Source organism: Calonectris borealis, chromosome 25 (assembly GCF_964195595.1).
Source record: "Calonectris borealis chromosome 25, bCalBor7.hap1.2, whole genome shotgun sequence".
Taxonomy (NCBI): domain Eukaryota; kingdom Metazoa; phylum Chordata; class Aves; order Procellariiformes; family Procellariidae; genus Calonectris; species Calonectris borealis.
The window spans coordinates 726,228-744,705 of record NC_134336.1 but is presented as its reverse complement, the minus strand read 5'-3'; positions in this window follow the sequence as shown (position 1 = coordinate 744,705).

Here is an 18,478-nt window from a genome sequence, read left to right as displayed (position 1 = left end):
AGCCACCGCAAAGGGCAGTGGTCCCAGCGGTGCGGGCGCAGCATCCGCCAGCTGTCGGCGGGGCAGCAGCTGCTGGCAGGGCAGGCTGCGGGTGCGCAGGCAGCGGCGCTGCCGGGGCGCGGGATGCTGGTGGCCCCCGGTACACCTCCCGATGCGCAAAGGCAGCGCCTGGGTGCGCCCGGCACAGAGCCCTGCCCACGGTGCCATGGTCCCCGGTGGTCACCTCACCCCTGCGCCCTCCCTGGTGCTCACCGGGAGCAGCCAGCAGCCACCGGGCGCTGCGGCCGCAGCTGGGGGCCGTGGGCAGCATCGCTGCTGTCGTGTGTGGACTCACAGGGTTCGACTGTGCCGGAGCCGAAGCCCCCCATGAAACCTCCCCTGCCCCTCTCCCCTCGCCTCCCCCGCATCCCACCCTGCTGTTGGGCGATGGCGACATCCGCACGCCGCAGCAAGCAGACCAGGGCTGCTCAGCTCCTTCTAAGCTGGCATCGAGCTCCTTTCCTGTTTTTTATTATCAACTGAATTTGGCATGGAGGGGATTCTCTCCCCACATCCCGTTGGCACACAAAAGGCTCAAAAACCAGCAAAACCATTGTTTGTGCTTGAAGGGCGGGGACCAGGGTGAAAAGAACAGCATGTTTTAGAGCCCAGAGCTAGGAACCATTAGAGCATCTGGAACAGTTAGTGGGACAGGGGCGTTACAATTAAATAAAAATGGGTGATTACGGAACCGTTCCCTGGCTCTGACATACACAAGGGCAGTTGCGGCACATGCCTGAGCACGCAGTTAAGGGGATTCCTCTCCTACAGGCCCGGAATAAATGGGGTTTTCATCAGGAAAGTCTGAGGTCAGTGTGACTGCCTTGCGTGGGATGGAGGAGCGTGGCTGCTCTTTGCCAGGACACAGGGCAGAGGCATCTCCCACCGGAGGCAACAAGCATCTCCGGTGAAAGGAGCCGCATTCCTTGGGGCCAGAGGGGCACCGGGGCCCTGGAGGAGCCAGAACGCAGCGGCGGGTCCCGATCAGCCGCAACCCAGCCTGCGCCACCCCAGCCGCCGCCGCAGCCCGCTCCCTGCGTGCACGGCGGGGAGGCTCCTGCGCCTGCCAAGCTCCCCGACCTCTCGCAAGCCTCCGAGGGCACGGGGTGTTCAGCCTTGGCTGCCAGTTTGCAGCTGGGATGGAGCTTCTGAGCCAGAAACGCAGCTTTCTCTTTTAACAAGTCCCTTAGGAGTGTTCGTGCCCCGTCCCTCCAGTTCCTGCTATTCAGAGGGAACTGGCAGGACTGGACAGCGCAGCTTTTGCAGAGATGCACAAGTCCTGCAGAAAAAATCCTACTGTTCAAGGACCTCAGCCCTGTCCCCTGAAATATGCTGTTTTCATTAAAGCAGTGAAATCGGATTTCAAAAAACCCAGGCTTTGGATAGCGGCCCTTGATTTGGGCCTGATGAACAAGATCCAGAAGCAAAACAAAGGCAGTTTCCACAATGGTTGGAGGGAAAGGGAACCGGTCCAATTGCAAAACTTGGATCCTGGCACCGAGGGAGTCTTTGTGTGCGAGACCTGTGGCAAGGGATGGCAATGACTTTGGGAAATTCAATACTCGCCCAGCTCATAAACAGAAAACAAGGAAAATAAACTTGGGCAGATGGGAGGAAGCAGAGAGCCAAGCCGTGGATTTCTGCTCGGCTGGAAAAGAGCCTTTTCTGTCCCAGGCAGCGGGTCCTGGGCTCAGCAGCTGCCGAGGCCGTGCTTGGGGTGCTCGGGGCCGCGGTGCCGGGCACCCGGCACCAGGCACGGGGCTGGCCAGCTGCGGACGGCGGGAGGCAGCAGCCACCCCTCTGCTGCGGGGCGCTGGGCTGGAGGAGAGGCCGCGGGGAGCCGGGGCAGGAGGGGCGCAGCGGGGGCGGGATGGCAGGAGCCCCCGCGCCGCGAGACGGGAGCAGGGACGGCGGCAGCGCCAGTGCCCACCGCGGCTCGCCCAGTGGAGGGGAAGGCGGCAGATTGCATTGTGCCATTTCATGTGGAAGCTGGAAACACTTGGCTGCGGTGGTGACAGGGGTGGGATGACAATTTGAATAGAAAAGAAAAGAAGTTTCTCTGCCAGCCTCCTCCTGGCGTGCGTTGGTGCGTGGTGCAGCCAGATCCCTCCTGCAAACCCTCGCGGTTGTGCAACATCCCAGAGCAGCTCCTTGTCTCGGTGTTGCCACCTCGGTGGAGGAGGGCCAGGGTCTGTGTACGGTGCCCCGGGGGCGGGAAGTGGGGCCTGTTTAGGTTAAACCATTCATCGTGTGTGCTGTGTGGCAGAAGAGCAGCCCCGCAACACACATCAGACAAGGACGTGATGGCTGAGGATCCGACAAGAGCAGGGAAGGGCTACGACAGGACGAGGGCAGCAATTAAAGGTTCAGTGAAAGAAATTACTTTTGAAAAAATCTTTTGAGAAACATAGACGATGACTCCATAAAGCCTCAAATCCGCTGCCAGATGATGCCGCCTTGTTCAAAAACACAAGAACTAACTGTTCCCTCTTGGCCACAGACAAGAGGAATCAGTATTTAGACCACTTATGGGCCACAGAGGGTCAGCGGAGATATGAAATCTGTGGATTCATTGAATTCCCTCATTACCACAACCCTACATTTGCAATTACAGATTCATGAAGCTCAGCATCCCGCCTGCCACCGAGTGCTGCCTGTAAACCCACTGCATGCGCTGCCCCGGAGCCGAGCCGGCTGCCCCTGTGCCACGCCAGGCACCGGCCTCGGGTGTGCCCCGGAGTGACAACGTGACAGGAGACGTTCCCCAAAATCTGGTACCGGGCTGCTGCAGTGTCCCGAGCCGCCCAGCCAGCTGCCGCAGGAGCAGTGTGCGTATAGGGAAAGCCTACAGTATTTTTATGTTCTGACAAATTGACATTCCTTTGGCTCAGGAAGAGAAGCAGTGTCCTCCCCTCACATGCGGAAATTATCGTTGTTTATTTCAAGTTTTAAACTACTGGCTCATAAAAGAATAGCAACTAAGAGCGGAGAAGCACGTCTGAACTGTGTGCACTGCAAGGCGGTGCCAATGCCTGCGCGACACCGGCCCGGCACCACCAAACCCACTGGTGGGACGGGGTCTCCCTGGAGCAGGGGAGCGGGGGGCTGGGCGGTGCACCCCGCGGCTGGCACCGCTGCCCAGGACCCAAACCTGCTCCTGTTCATGTGTCTGCAGCCACGCGGGCTTCAGCACTCGGGTCAAGGGGCAGAACCTGGCCTGCCCTAGACCTCTGACAGTCCCTGCCATGGGAAAGCCTTTGCCTGTTTAAACCAGCAAAGACAGACTAAAGAAATCCAAGCCAGCCACCTACTGCTCCTCCCTGGAAATTCATAGAAGCATCGTTGGCCTGGCCTTCCTTTCTGACAAAAAATGGCATGAGAAACACTAGTGATAAAATACGGTGGATACTTTGTTGGCGAAAAAAAATCATAAATCAGTATGAGAAGCACACTTGAAACAGTATTTTAGAAGAATATGTCAGATACGCTGGCCAGCCATTAAATTTCACAGGTTCAGTTGAAGAACTTCAGGAGATTGCTGGCATTGCCTGAAAGGGAGAGGAAAATTATAAACACATGCTAGGGGCTCCGAGAGAGATGCAGAAATCTGGAGGATAATCCTTATTGCTATTCAAGATATAACCGAATAGCCACAATAAAGAATTCCATTCACCTGCCTGGAGAATGACTGACTGTAACCTTTAATGCCAGCAAGATTAAAAACATTTCTTTAGGGTGAGCAGATCAGGTATTTTATGACGACCACGGGTTTGCTCAGACCTCATCTGGCCTTCTTCAGCCCGCACTCCACCCGCCAGCTGATCTCCTGTCGTACCACTAGTCTGCAATGTTGCATAGTTGATCCCGCAGCTGCAACGGCGGAGCTCGCACCCCACGCCAGGCGGGACCCCCGGGCGGGAGGTGGGCGCCGAGGGCAGGGGCACCTTCAGCCACCGCTGCTTCCTTGGCTCCTCCTGCCCCGCAGCCGCCGCTGCTCCCTGGGCTCCGCGGCACCTGCGCCTTCCCCTTGCTCTGCTCCCAGCAGCTTCCCAAGGGAGGCAGGGCAAGCCCTGGCACAGGAGTCTTCCTCAGCCTCACTCAGAAAATAAGCCAGTGCATGCCATGAGCTCGGAGCGTGCCTGGAGCAGAGGCCAGCCGTGGCGCCGCCGAGCTCCGCTCCACCCTGACAGCCGTCGTCACACGCTCGCCGGCACACGGACACCGCGTCCTGCTGGCAGCAAGAGCTCGCTCCCAGCTGAGCTGCTCAGGGCTGAGCCCGGCACCCCCAGCCGCTGGTTGCTGGTGGAAGGCACAGGGTCGCCAGACAGGGTTATTCTCCACCCCTCTTTGCGCCTCCTTGGAGAAGCAAGGTGTGCCACGGTGCCAGCTCCCGAGGGCCTGGGCAGGGGCTCCTGCTCCCCAGCTGCCCCAGAGGATGCGGACACGGGGCGTGGCGGTGCCCATCGCCGTGCAGCTGGATTTGGCCCATAGAGCGCGGGCGTGTGGGAAACAGAACATCACTTTTGTGGGGCTGCTTTGGGAGGGCAGCAGAGGAGATGTTGGCTGTCATGGGACACAGAGGAAGAGAGGAGGCAGAGTCACAGTGCTTTCGGACATCTCTAGATGTGACAACAGGCCTTTGAGAAGGCAGAGGGAGGTGAGAACCAGCGAGAATGGGGTCATGCTGGCTCCTGGGACACAGTGTCCTTCAGACATTGTCACAAAACCCTCCTGCCCAGCCCTGGGGCACAGGTGATGCTGAACGGCTGCGGGGCCAGGGAAGCACCAGGATGTGGGATGCTGTACCAGGGAAGTGCCAGGATGCGGGATGCTGTACCAAGGGAGCACCAGGATGCGGGATGCTGTACCAGGGGAGCACCAGGATGTGGGATGCTCTACCAGGGGTGTGCCAGGATGCGGGATGCTGTACCAGGGGAGCACCAGGATGCAGGACGCTCTACCAGGGGGGTGCCAGGATGTGGGATGCTGTACCAGGGGGGTGCCAGGATGCGGGATGCTGTACCAGGGGAGCACCAGGATGTAGGACGCTCTACCAGGGGGGTGCCAGGATGCGGGATGCTGTACCAGGGGGGTGCCAGGATGCGGGATGCTGTACCAGGGGAGCACCAGGATGTAGGACGCTCTACCAGGGGGGTGCCAGGATGTGGGATGCTGTACCAGGGGAGCACCAGGATGCTGTACCAGGGGAGCACCAGGATGCGGGATGCTGTACCAGGGGGGTGCCAGGATGTGGGATGCTGTACCAGGGGGGTGCCAGGATGTGGGATGCTGTACCAGGGGAGCACCAGGATGCGGGATGCTGTACCAAGGGAGCACCAGGATGCAGGATGCTGTACCAGGGGAGCACCAGGATGTGGGATGCTGTACCAGGGGAGCACCAGGATGTGGGATGCTGTACCAAGGGAGCACCAGGATGCGGGATGCTGTACCAGGGGAGCACCAGGATGTGGGATGCTGTACCAGGGGGGTGCCAGGATGTGGGATGCTGTACCGGGGGGTACCAGGATGTGGGATGCTGTACCAGGGGAGCACCAGGATGCGGGATGCTGTACCAGGGCAGCACCAGGATGTGGGATGCTCTACCACGGGGGTGCCAGGATGTGGGATGCTGTACCAGGGGGGTACCAGGATGTGGGATGCTGTACCAGGGGAGCACCAGGATGCGGGATGCTGTACCAGGGGGGTGCCAGGATGCGGGATGCTGTACCAGGGGGGTGCCAGGATACGGCTCTGGAAATGCACGTGGGAGCCCTGCAGGTCCGAGCTCACTCCTGGGAATAAGGATCTTGACTGAGCAGTGACGTGCGAAGCAAAGCACTTGGAGCTCAGGGGCGTCCATGTAGACACAGTGGGAAAGCCAAGGAGCACTGTCGGCAGGGGCTGCGGAGCTGGGAGCCTCTGGATCCAAGGAGATTGTTACTATACTTCAGATTATATAAATAACTCGCTGAATAAAACCACATGTGACCACATTCTGTTCTCCATCCCTCAGTGCTCTGCCGACAGCACACAGGCTCTTGCAATACTTGTTTACTAGGGAGACTGTATATAAAGCGAAAATAATTTGCTAGGTCTTATGTTTCCACTTTAATTCTCAGTGTATAAAAAAAACCTGTGAATTTGCTAATGGGCTTTGAAAATGTATTTTTAAAGCTAGGGCAGCATGAGTCGGTGAGTTGTTACAAAGGCTTACAGAAGGAACAAGGTTTGCTAGAAAAATTATTCCCTTGAGAAAACCTGTAACAGCTGAAAGGCCGGGGCCTGTTTCTTTCCAAGAAAATAAACACATTTCTGCATCCAAAATCAAGATTCATTTCAGGTATGAAGCGAGCTTGTTTGTCCTCTGGTGTTTATGTACTTCCCATAGGCTTTGGTGTTCAGTTTAACATGTTTGAAGGCCAAACACACTCACAAACTCTCTCTACAAAGGAAGATTCCTATTGCATCTTTAAAGCACACTTTTGGACAGAGATAAATGGCTATGAGCTTTGGGAACGTTAGAGCCAGATGGTCAATTGAGATTTCTTTGTACATTTCTGTATTTCACTCCAGAGTTGATCTTGCATAAAAAATATTTTTTTAGCATTTGTTATGACTTGCAGACCTGAAGAAACCTCTGGAGCTGAAGGATTTGCAAATGGTCTACTCTGAGGGGCCACAAACTTTTGGCTAACTCTTTCCTAGTCATTAAAATCTATATGTGCTTTGGGGTTTTTTGTAGCCAGGGCTAATATAGAGCTTTTGATTTGCTGGAGTTTTTTGTTAAACAATGTCCATGTCTAAGGGAGCAGCCCCTCCTGTGCATTGGGAATAGGGAAAAGTGTGAGCATTGCACTTCTCCAGCGAGTTAATTGTTATTTCATATTCACAGCCTGAACCTCCTGCGAGTTGGTGAACAGGCTCTGAAATTCTCCGCAAACATTTGCTAATTCTTCCTCTGACAGCCAGGAATACGGGGTGGGAAGGCAATAAGTGATGATCAAATTTATAATTTTACAATTTCATTTTACAAGGTCTGCTGGGGAAATACCGTTTTCACACTCTGCCCCACGTCGGTGTTTTGGGTCATTGTGGAGGGCTCCCCAGCAGCTGTTTCCCTTTCCCATCGCTGCTGCATTTCCCGTCCCTGGGAGCCGCGTCCTTCCCCAGCGAGGTGACACGGCGCCTGCAGCTACGCGCGGGGTCAGATTTTCGGTCCCAATAAGCTGGCAGATCTCCTGCCTGCAGGCAGTTGTACCATTTTCCCCCGTTCCGTAGCCACCTCTGTGTCTTTTGTGAGTGGTGCAGAGAACATGCTGGATTTTCTGCATCGCTTTAATTAGAACCAGGCGTGACTGCTGCTCTGTGCACCTTGGGCTAATGGGAAGGAAGGAGTTAACTGATCCTGCAGGATGAGGGCTGTAATTGCCACTAGGCTGGTCTAAGATGAATGAGCTTTTAAGAACTGCCAACTTCTGAATGGACGCAAGGAGGACCAACAACAACATCAACTTTTAATAACCGCAATCAGTGGCAGGAACACATATGGAGGCAGCGTGGTTCAGCTTGAAATAAACCCTGGAGGTGTCAGGGCAGTGGATAAGGACTGTGCTGGCAGCGTGAAGGTGGAAAAGATGAAATTCTGGATGCTGGGGAACAAACAACGCTGCCAGCCTGGATGTGCGTGTAAGCCTTGCTTCCCTGTTCCAGCCTAAGGACCCTAGGAGGCTGCGCTCGGGTTGACTAACAGATGCTGGCTAGTTTCGGAAAGGCCATCCCAGGCTGTTGCAAAACCGCTGCCGGCTGCATGGCTTCCACCAGGGACATCTCCAGCCGGGGACTCAGGCTCCTTTGAACCCAGCTGCAGGAGCCTGGGTGAGAAACAGCAGAGAAAACCAGAAAACCAGGCGTGGGGTTTGACTCTTAGGGGGCTTCGGAGAGGCTGCCTGCCCCCGGGACCCCTCGGGAGCAGAGGAGCCCTGCGGGGTCCACAGGCAGCAGCCGGGCAAAGACTGAGGGCTGCTCTCGCGAGCACCCTCAGCAGGCAGTGCCGACTGTGGTCCGGCATGGACGGAGGACGCTTCCCCGGTGAACGTGGTTTATAAGATACTTCCTGCAAAGCAGGATGATTTCCTGGCTGGGAACCGTGTGCGGGCTGCACCTTGTCCCCCCATTCCTGCCAGACATGGTGGGGTCACTGAGGGGCACCGCGCTGCCCTGCCCTTCCACGGCCCCGGCATCACCGCCTCCTCTCCACCGGGTCCTGTGGCACAGAGGAAAAGAAGGCACTCACTGTGGCATCGGCCCTGACTCCGAGCAGCTTTTGGAGACCCCAAGCAGCAGCGGACACATTTAGAGCATTGTAAATAATCTTGCAAACAGCTCCACTGGGGAGGGGCAGTGGTGCTCGTATGGAGGAGCAACAGCTAAGTTTAAACATCTGGTTCTGTGAATTCCTATATTGTAATAAAATAAGTCTTCCCACAGATTTCACGTCATCTTTGTCTGGGCATCACTGAACTGTGAAGGGAGAAACTTTTTTGTGGTTTTCAGAGGAACAAAGAGACAATATGCATCTGGTGAGGTGTCCTGGCAGCCTCCTGCGCTCTGAGCCTGCATCTCACGCTGGCAGCACGGCCCCGTGTCCCGGGACGATAACTGCCTGACCCACAGCATCCCAAACGGCAGAGCCTGAAGGCAGACCATGGTCTCCACGGCCCAGGGAGTGCGAGGTAACCTTGCTGCAGCCCACGGAGACCAAGATCAGCAGCCCCCGAACAGAAAGAGGCACTAGGAAAATGCCTGCAATCTGGATCCCACCTTTTTGGCCCCCGTTCAAATGAAAGGGCAACAAAGAACATACAACAAACTGGTTAAAAACTCACAGTCTTAATGAAGTTCAGAAAGGACCATTCCCTGCGGCTCATCCAGTCCCCTGCAGATCGCAGTCCCAAGGACCTCCCTGTGCAGGGCAGCATGCCCTGCGGGCACGGAGCCGTGAGGCTGGCAGTGCAGGACTGACCTTGTCCGGGGGGCACAGAGCTCTGTGTACCTCCTCTGCAGGCATTTCTGCCTTAGCAGCATTGCTGATTACTCACCCAAACGGTCTTCAGAAGCGGAGAGCTTCCTCTTTGTTCCCAGGGGAGCCGGCAGCATCTGATGGCTTTTAGTGGAGGGAGGGATGTGCTGATCTGGGGTGTGATGTTCAGCCTTCCCTTGCCAGTGCTTGCCTTCATGCATGGGAGGACAACTGCTGGGTCTCCCCAGAGCTGCCAGACAGCAGCTGCCTGCAGGCTTTGTCCAGGTGCTTGTCTTTTTTGAAAAGCGTTCCCTGCAAAATATGAATCTGCTGTAACAGGTGGTTTGGCAGAGGGAGAGGGCACAGAAACCTGCTGGAAAATTAACAGTGCAAAGCTGAAGCAAGCTGGATTGGATCATGTTTTGCATTAAGCATGGGGCTGTCTTTATTCCCTGGGAGCAGACCCAGAGCCGTGCATTCCCAGACTCAGGCAGCAGCACGCGCATCCCCTGGGCTCCTCCCTACACCGCTGCCTGCAATGTGACTGCTCAGGTGCTGTTTGCCTTTGATTATTGCCTCCAAACATCGTGATGTGAGTGTGCTTGAGCTGCTCAGCAGGCTCTCTAGCCTGCCAGGCATACTTGGAAGACAAGTGACTCTCTAGCATCAACAAAAATACAAAGAGAGTCCCCTTCTCCTCAGTTGGGCAATTCTTGGTAACACAGCCTGTAACACATCATGCCCACTTTGTTTATTCGGAGGCAGGCATGTTTAAGAGACCCTGGGCTTATCTTAAGTCTACCACTTATGCAGAGAAGAAAGGCCCACAAGTCTTTTGAAAGTCAGGGGGACATTTGTCTGCAGCCACCCCTTGGGTCTGATAAATGGCTGATGGGAGAATGCAGCGGAAAATGTGATGAACTTGGCTGTAGCTGTGTGCAGATGAAGTGGGTTCGATGAAACCTGAGCATTTCGAGGAGGGGAATGTGACCCCCACTCCCGAGCCGAGCCTCACCCTCGCCAAGGGCTCCCTGCCCCTAATGCCTGGTACACGCTCCCAAGCATCCCTGCTGATGAGAGCAGAGAGTCCGTAACCATAAATCTTCAGGAGCCATTTTTCAGTGGGACTAGATTCCATTTAGTCCACAGACTTACCAGTCTGTTTGGGAAAAGGGATTTAATTCCATTGCTTTTTTTTGTCAGGATGGATTTACTGATCCCAAACATGTTCCTCACACTTTATTTAGGGCTTAATATGCATCATTTACATTGCCGAGCTGTCACCAGCCTGTCTGAGCTATATAGGCAGGCAGGCAATGCATTTCCCTTGCCCCCTTGTTCTCCCGGCCAGATGTGGAGCTGCAATGATAAAGCAGCTAGGAGATCCCTTGATAGATACAATTTGCCTTTTTTGGGGTTGCTGCTTATTCCCCTCCATGCAGGGGCCAGGCAGGCTCGGCACGGGTGGACATCTTCCTCCAGCTACATTCCCAGGAACAAGTCACCTGTAACACGCAGTTCTGCGGAAGAGAATTCGATTTTCTCGTTAACAGATGCCAAGCGATGGCTCTTGAGCCCAGCAAAAGCTTGCCTCTGCCTGCATCCTTACTGAAGATCCCCCAGTGCTGATAGTGTTCATTAGATAGCTCACATCTGCATGCAATTTAAGTATGCTTTCCTGAATTACTGGAGTTACAAGTCATTAGAGAGGGTGCTTACAAAAATAAGGGTGGCATGTAATATATAATGAAAAAGAGCGGATGGGGGTGGGAGGGACACGAGGCTCTTGAAACCCTCTTAGGAGAGCTAAGAGGTGACCAAGGCCAATGGCCTCCCCGCCTTCGCTGGCGGCCCCTCCACCCTCGCTCCCCAACGAGGGACCCACTCTCCCGTCCTCTCCGGCGCCGGCTGATGGAGCCAGGGAACCCTCCCGGGGCTGCGCTCCCAGACACGGGTGTTTGACACCTGTTTTGGTTGATGAAAAGCTGATCAGTTTTCTAGGCTGGCCATAACTGGATGTCTAATTTTAGCCGTCCAGCTCTGCAACAGGGCTCCTCACCCCTGGGCTGTTTGCAGTCGCTCGTGGCAATGCCTCGCTCAGCCGGCAGTGCTGCAGCAGCCAGCCACGCCGGCAGCCTAACCTTGCCAGCAGCACCCGGGTCCCGATGTCTCGGTTGTACCCAGGACAGACGCATAGGAAGCACCCTGCTGCTGGCACAGCTGCCTGCCCCAGGGCTGGCAGGGATTAGACATTTTTGTTGGTTGTTTCCTACAAGAAAAGCTTCCTCTGCTTCTCCAGGGGCCATTTCTGCAGCTGAGATCGTCCCTGCTCCGGGCTGCCCCTGCTCCGGGCTGCCCCTGCTCCGGGCTGTTCCTCCTCGTGCACCTTCACCGAGAGCAGCAACCTCACCTCGTTTCCTCCTTCGCAGCCCCCAACCGTGCGATTCAGCAGGCTCTGTCTCCCCACCCAGCACAAGGAACAGGGAGAGATCCCAAACCCTCCTGCTCCAGAGGCACTTTCCACCCAAAAGCAATCTGTGGTTTCACCCAGGTCCTCAGGAACTGAACTGCTGACCTCTGGGAGCTCTGAAAGCAAAAGGAACAGCAGCGTTAGCATGATAGATCCCCGATGATAGCACAGGAGGGGAAACACAGGCAGGATTTACATTCTGTCCCTTACGAATGGTTTGGCTGATATACTAAAAGCCGGATGGAGCATAAAAACGGAATTTATTCAAATTAAATGGTTGCAAATGTCATGCTACATTGAGCCAGAAAGTTCTCCTACACGCAACAAACAGAATTAATGCTTCTAGAAAGCATGCAATTTTACCTGCTACTGCCTATGAAGGACATTTTTGTCCTAGACTTCTGATTTCAAAAATAAAGAACAACCAGCACCATCTTGTCAGGGTGCCAGGATCTATCGAGAAAGATTTCAGAAAGGCAGCATATACTTTTTCAATTAGTTGAATGAACACTGTTTCTTTCCAGGTGAATAGCAAAATTACCTGCAGATGTGACTTTAACAGCAGTTGTTAACATTTAACATTTGCCCTACAGCTCAAAATCACTAACTCATGAAATGAAAGGGAAATCAGGTTGGTGACTGCTGGGTGCTGACACTGGCATGCCTCAAAAGGAACAGGCTAAAATGGGGAGGATCTCCCCTCTGAAAGGCTTTTTGAGTGAGGACCCCAAATCAGAAACCCCAGAGTCTCGGGGACCTGGGAGGAGGTAACACGTCACAGACTGCCCTCCGCCCGTGAGCAGAGGCAGGAATCCTCTTACCCTGCTCTTCTTTGGACCAGGTCCTCTCCAGCCCCGGCAGATGCTCTGCAGGAGCCAGCTCTCATTTCTGGGGATTTCCGGAGCAGAGAGGGGAGCTCAGCACCCCGGGGCTGAGCAGCCCTGCTGGGGCTAGGGCCCCCATCCAGTACCTGCTTATTTTAAGCACATGACTGGTCTGACTCAAGATAAATGGATTATCTTTCTGCCTGCTGTTAAATATATATTAAAGTTAAGCACATTTGGCCCGGGTCGTGGCACTCAGCACCGTGCGGGTCTGCGCTCACTGTGGGAGGCACGGCTGGGGCTCTCGGTGGACACACGGGCACCCAGCAGCTATCATCACACGTACATGCGGAGCCTGTTTAAATCAATGGCTTGTAAATGCAAAGCTCCATCTCCAGTTACTGCTCCTCTGCATCAGCCAGTCCCCTGCTCTACGTGAGATATGTTTCAAATGATAGCATTTGTCTTTAATAAATGGTCACTCCATAAACTGCCTCCTATGGGAAACCTGGGGTTTATAAATAAAACCTGATGTTTCCATTTCATTATAATGCATTCACTCTAAGATGAATACCAACTCATCCTCTGTTTAATATCAGCCTAAGGTGTGCAGTGGGTTTGTATTACTATTTATGAAATTCATATAGCTGGGCTTAATCTGTTTCAGATCCCACAGCTGTATCTGTATCTGTATCAGCTTGACCTGAAACAGGGATGTTCTGCTTTTGCTGGAGTCAACGGCATCACCAACATTCAGAGGAGATAAGGAGCAAAGCTCCTTCCATGGCCACAGGAAGCCTGACTGTAGATTGGAGGTTCTTTAGCCAAATGTTTGCCTCAGAATACCTTCTGGGATGCTTTATTTTTAGGGCCAAATCTGTCTGTTCTTGTCCATACTCTAAAAAGGAATCTGAGATGCATAAACAGTTTTCATATGACTTGTCAAAGTAGCACTGCGTGCCACACTCATGCACGCACTATAAATCTGATAAACAGACCACCACATTGCAGGCTGCAATACTCAGGGTCTCCATGCTTTCCTATACGCCACTCATATACCTCTAACCTTAAACACACCATTCTGTATGCACACTGCTTGGTTCTTGATATACTTCAGCAGAGAAATGCTGTAATAGGTACCTGTAATTTACCTTCATAGGTAAATTAGTATTTCTCAACCATTCAGTAGACATTGATAGCATCACTTCAAAATATTGCTCATCAAGTACAAAACTCATCCAGAGGATAATAAAGCGGCACAGGTAGTGAGCATATCTGCATCCTTCTTCGGCTTAGACAAATGTAAAATGTGCACCGACCTATCGCTTGAATCCAAGCCTCATGTTTCACACCATCAGTCATGTTCCGGTGCTGCATCACTCAGATATTTCTAATAAAAGCAACGAGATAATCTCTGTCCCATGAGATAATCTCTGCCCTGCTGGTTTCTCCTGTGGCTTCAAAGGGGAAGCAGAGCGTTGCCTCATCTCCTGCTAATCTTTGCAGAGATCCCTTTTCTCCCTCTGTCTCACTAGGGACTGAAGATCCCTCAAATAACCTCAAGACGTTTAGAAATCAGGTTCAGGGAGGCACCATTGATTTGTGTCACTGCTGGAGAAGGAAGAGAAGCTATTTCCTGAAGTTGTATAGAGTCATAAACAAATGGATGAGAAGAAATACATATTTTAGCTGGATTGCTCTGCTCCCCCTTTTCCAGGGCTACTAAACAAATACCACCACAGCAGAGTTAAATGAATGAAATCACAGAGCCATTAGTTGAACTCTCCAGCCTTGAAGATGTCCTGTTTAGGAAAGCCCAGAAAGGACAGGCGCCACCAAACCACCGCCTGCGAGCACAGGGCAGGTCTGCTGCTGGCGAGCACAGACGCGGGAAGGTGGCTGCTTAGCATCGCCTCGGCCGGGGAAAGCTGTCTGCGGGGACCCCTTCAGCGTCTCTGCTCACAGAACTGGCTTCTTTCACGAATCCCCGGTCGGAACCTGTCGCTTAGTTCATAGCAAATGCCCTTTGGGGAGGGGAAAAAAAAAAAGAGACTGACCCATTTGAGTTCCATCTGTTGGGAGTTTATAACTGTTCTCCTTATAATTGCCAACAGACAATGTGAATTGCAATTAGCTAATTGCTTGCTAACTTTCCGTTCTAATAATAGTCATGTTCCAGAGTTATACAAGCTTGGAGGCTGCTGCTGTTCCCTTGCAACTGGCAATAATAAATAATACCGTATTCCCTCAGCATTGCCCTTTCTTCCAAGTTTCATCCCCATGCAAATTGCTCCAGCATGTACTAATCCCTGACGGGACGACAGAGGCATCAACAGCATTTATTTGTAGCTCATTGCACTGGGAGTGTTCAACACGTGCACAATGATGTGGCACCGGGAAGCTGTGACTCCCGTGTGCCACTTGTCCCTCCTGCACGGCCAACGCGGCAGGTCTGGGAGGTGCCTCTCGGCAGGGCTGGGCAGCGGGACCAAGTGCTCCGCATCCCTGGAAATCCAGCCCTCCTGTCAGTATGTGTTTGGTTTCAGTTTTTTGGGTTTTTTGGGTTTTGTTTATTTTTTTGCTTTCCCTTCACAGGATCAGATGTGGCCCTGGCCCCTGTAGTGACATGTTTTATTACCAGTAGCTTCAATAATGTCAGCACAGACCTAAACTGGAGCTTTGGAGAACACACACTCCCCAGCAATAGAACAAGCTGTACAGTGTCACTGCTGCCGCAATGAGGGGGGGCTTGGATCCCGGCGGGGTTCCTAGGGGGACGGGGTCAAGTTAGGTGCCGAGCCCCCGTGCTCCCAGCGCAGGGGGGCAGGGACCTCCCTTCCACGTGGGTGAACTTTCCTGCACCCCTCTCCGGGCTTTCTAATCTCCAGCTTGTTACTGCTGTGCAGATGCGGCTAATTGGGAAGCAAAGGAACAGCCTGATCCAGCGAAGTCAAGGCCAATGAAATGAGCAACAGCATTCCCTGGCGCGCGAGGAACTACTGAACTCGGACCTGCCAGCAAGCTGACATCTCCGGAGCTTACAAACTAATGTTATTAAACTCGACCAAAAAGCCTTTTAGAGTTGGGGGAGTCGTGTCCAGCAAAAGCTGGTCTGGATTATTCCCCTGGTGCCTCTGGGGTTTCTCCACATCGCTGGCTGCCCGGCTCCCGGTGCTGCGGGCAGGGGGATGCAGGACCCCCAGCTGCCAGGCGTGGTGCAGCACGGGAACGGAACGTCTGCCCAAACCCCACCGCTCCTGGGGCTCAGCCCACCTGAAATCCGGACTCCCGCAGACGTGACTAACACAAATGGCAGCTCGTTTTCAGGTTCCTCATTAGCAGAACTGTTCTGTTGCTGCCTCAGATGCCCTCCCCGCTCCCTGCTCCAGACAGATCAGCCTCAGGCTCCCCGGCTCCAGAACTGCTTCGGATTGCTTTTCCCTTGTGCACAATTATCTAGACTTTTCCATCCCTTATTTCTCCCCTCCCCTGCTCCTGACATCTGACTCATGGATGGATTTATTAAGTTTAAAAGCACTCCTTGTGCCAGCCACACTCCACAGCCCCATCTGCCTCCTCCCCACTTGCACAACCTGCTCTCAGGGTTTGGGCAGAGATGTACCAAAACCATACCGTGAAACCGAGTTCTCCTCAGCAAAGCCACGCCAGGTGAGCTCTCCCTTGCTTTGCACAGCACCACGGAGATTTCTTGAGGAAGGAAAGCTCTGTGTAGAGAACTGGCCTGGGCAACTCAGGATGCCTCTTTCAGCGCTTTCCCCTGTCTCAAGCTTGGCACCAGCAGGTATTTCCTTTACAATTCCTGATGGGCCAGCCCCTGATTTTCCATTTTACTTTCAAGATCAGCTCTGTTTAAACTTCTTAGTCATTTCAATTTCTCCGTGAGGAGAGGGAGATAGTGGAATTCACGTTTGAGGGTCACATGTAAGGAAGGGAAATGAATGATGGTATTTTATTTCTCAGACACCCAAAGCAATAAAAATCGTAGGATTTATTCCAGAATGACAATTCCTCTTGCATGACAATGTAGCCACCCTTTCCAAAACAGGGATGTGATGTTCTCTGCCAGTGAAAGCAAGAAATAAGACTGCTGTCGCTGCTGTCCTCTCCCCATAGCTCAGGTGCACAAGGCAGGAGCAGGCTCGTCTTGCTCAAACGAAGTAGCAGGACACAAGGAGCTGGAGGAATTCAGCCAAAGGAACAGCTTTGCTTACTTCTGCTTTGGCTTTCTCTGCGAATGTTTTTTCTCAGCACTGGTTGATGGGTTTCAGGCTGAGGAAACATTAGGAAATGAAAGGGAGAAGGCTGTGACACATTGCACGCGGTGCCAAGGAATGGCGGTGACGCACGGCAGCTGGCGGGGACCCTGGTGCGCACCTCGCCAGCGCTGCTGCGCGGAGCCACCCTCCCCGGCACCCTGCCGTCCTCGCCCCGGCTGTCCCAGCACGGCCACAGCCGCCCGCGGTCGCTGCCTCCCAGCACCGGCTGCAGCTTCTCTGCTCCCGCCAGAAGCTGGGGACAATCACCTGCTGCTCCCCACCTCCGCAGAGGTGACACGGGCCCGGGCCATGCCAGGAGCACAGGAGGCAGGGTCTGCGGCATCTCCAGAAACCTCCCCGCCGAGGGCAGGGAAGGGGGCGGCAGGAAAGCTGCCTGGACCTGGCAGCTGCACAGCACAGCTTGTTCCCGGGGCCGACGGCACGTTGCAGAGAACAGCATCGTCTCGAAGCGCAGCGGCAGGCCAGGTCACACAGAGTCAGGGGAGGGTGAGGCGTTACCGGACCACGCTGCCGTCTCAGGGAGCAGTTGTAGCAGTCACTGCCAGGTGCTCTTGGAAATGTGGCCGTAAGGTTTGACCAGCTTGAATTCATCTCCTAACCTCAGGAGAAAAGAGAAAAGGTCCTATTATGCTTAGTGCAGAGCTGAATCTGGTCTCTGGCTGACAAGTGGCTATGGACTACACACAAAAATGCTCTAAAGCTGACTGCACCAAATGTTTCTTCTCTACCTAACAAGTTGTTTGGGATACGGTTAGAAACAAAACTGCATCTTGTAGTTTTTAATAAAGCTCTTGGCGAACAGTTCAAACACTGGGGGGGAAGTGGGAGAGAGAGGTTGAATTTATGGGAGCGGGAGGAGATCATTGGCCTTCTTAGGAATTGGAAAAGATTAATAGTGTGCAAAGGCTCTTGGATTCGTTCTTCACATAGCAGAATGGTTAGGAGACTTACCGGCTTGATGTTCTTCCTTCTGCCTTCCCCAGGTGGCCTAGCGACTGTCTGGACTGCGGAGAAAAAGGAACAGGGAGCCATCCCGTGCCAGCCCCCCATGAGGAAGGCGGCTGTGGTGCGCTGGGGGTCGGAGGAGCACCGAGTCTCACAGAGGCTTGCTTTGCTGCGAAATTAAAGAGCTACTTAATATTTCTGTAAGTGCTGCTTGTGTGGGAAGGCAATGGTGACTGTGGAGCTGGCGGGAGCACAGGACAACAAAGCAGGTTCGTCCTACCGGCACTTACCGTTCCTGGGCCCCAGACTGCTGATGGCACAAAACCGTTCCATAACAAGAATCTGGACTTAGGGAAGGTCTCTCTCCTACCACCGGCATTTTGCAATCAACATGTAACATGCCAGGTGAATCCCGAAGCAAGGAGAAATGCAAGGAAAAAGGAATTTCCCAAGTCCCACTGAACAGCCCAGAACTTTCCAGTAGCCAAAAACCACCGCAAGCCTCGCTGCACACAGAGTGCAGTGGGGAAGGATGCAAAGCCACTGGATGCACATGGGGAACCACAGGCCGTGACTTCAAGACAAGCTAGCGGCTGTGCTGGAGAGGCAGTGGCCAGGATTGTAAACTGGCTCAGGCATTGCTTCCAATCTTACAAATCTCACCATCCCACTGGACTCCGGGATGACAGACAGCCCTTTTCCCCAGGGGCCCGTGCTGAACCAGCCTTTATGGACAAACCATGAGGCTGCATGCAGCTTGACATACTCAACATCAAAGACGGGATGCACAGCTCACCCGGAGATCGTGTGTGAAAGAAGCCACTGACCGTATCCCCTGCCTGAAGTAACTGTCATCTCCCCAAAACCAAAGTTATGCTGGAAA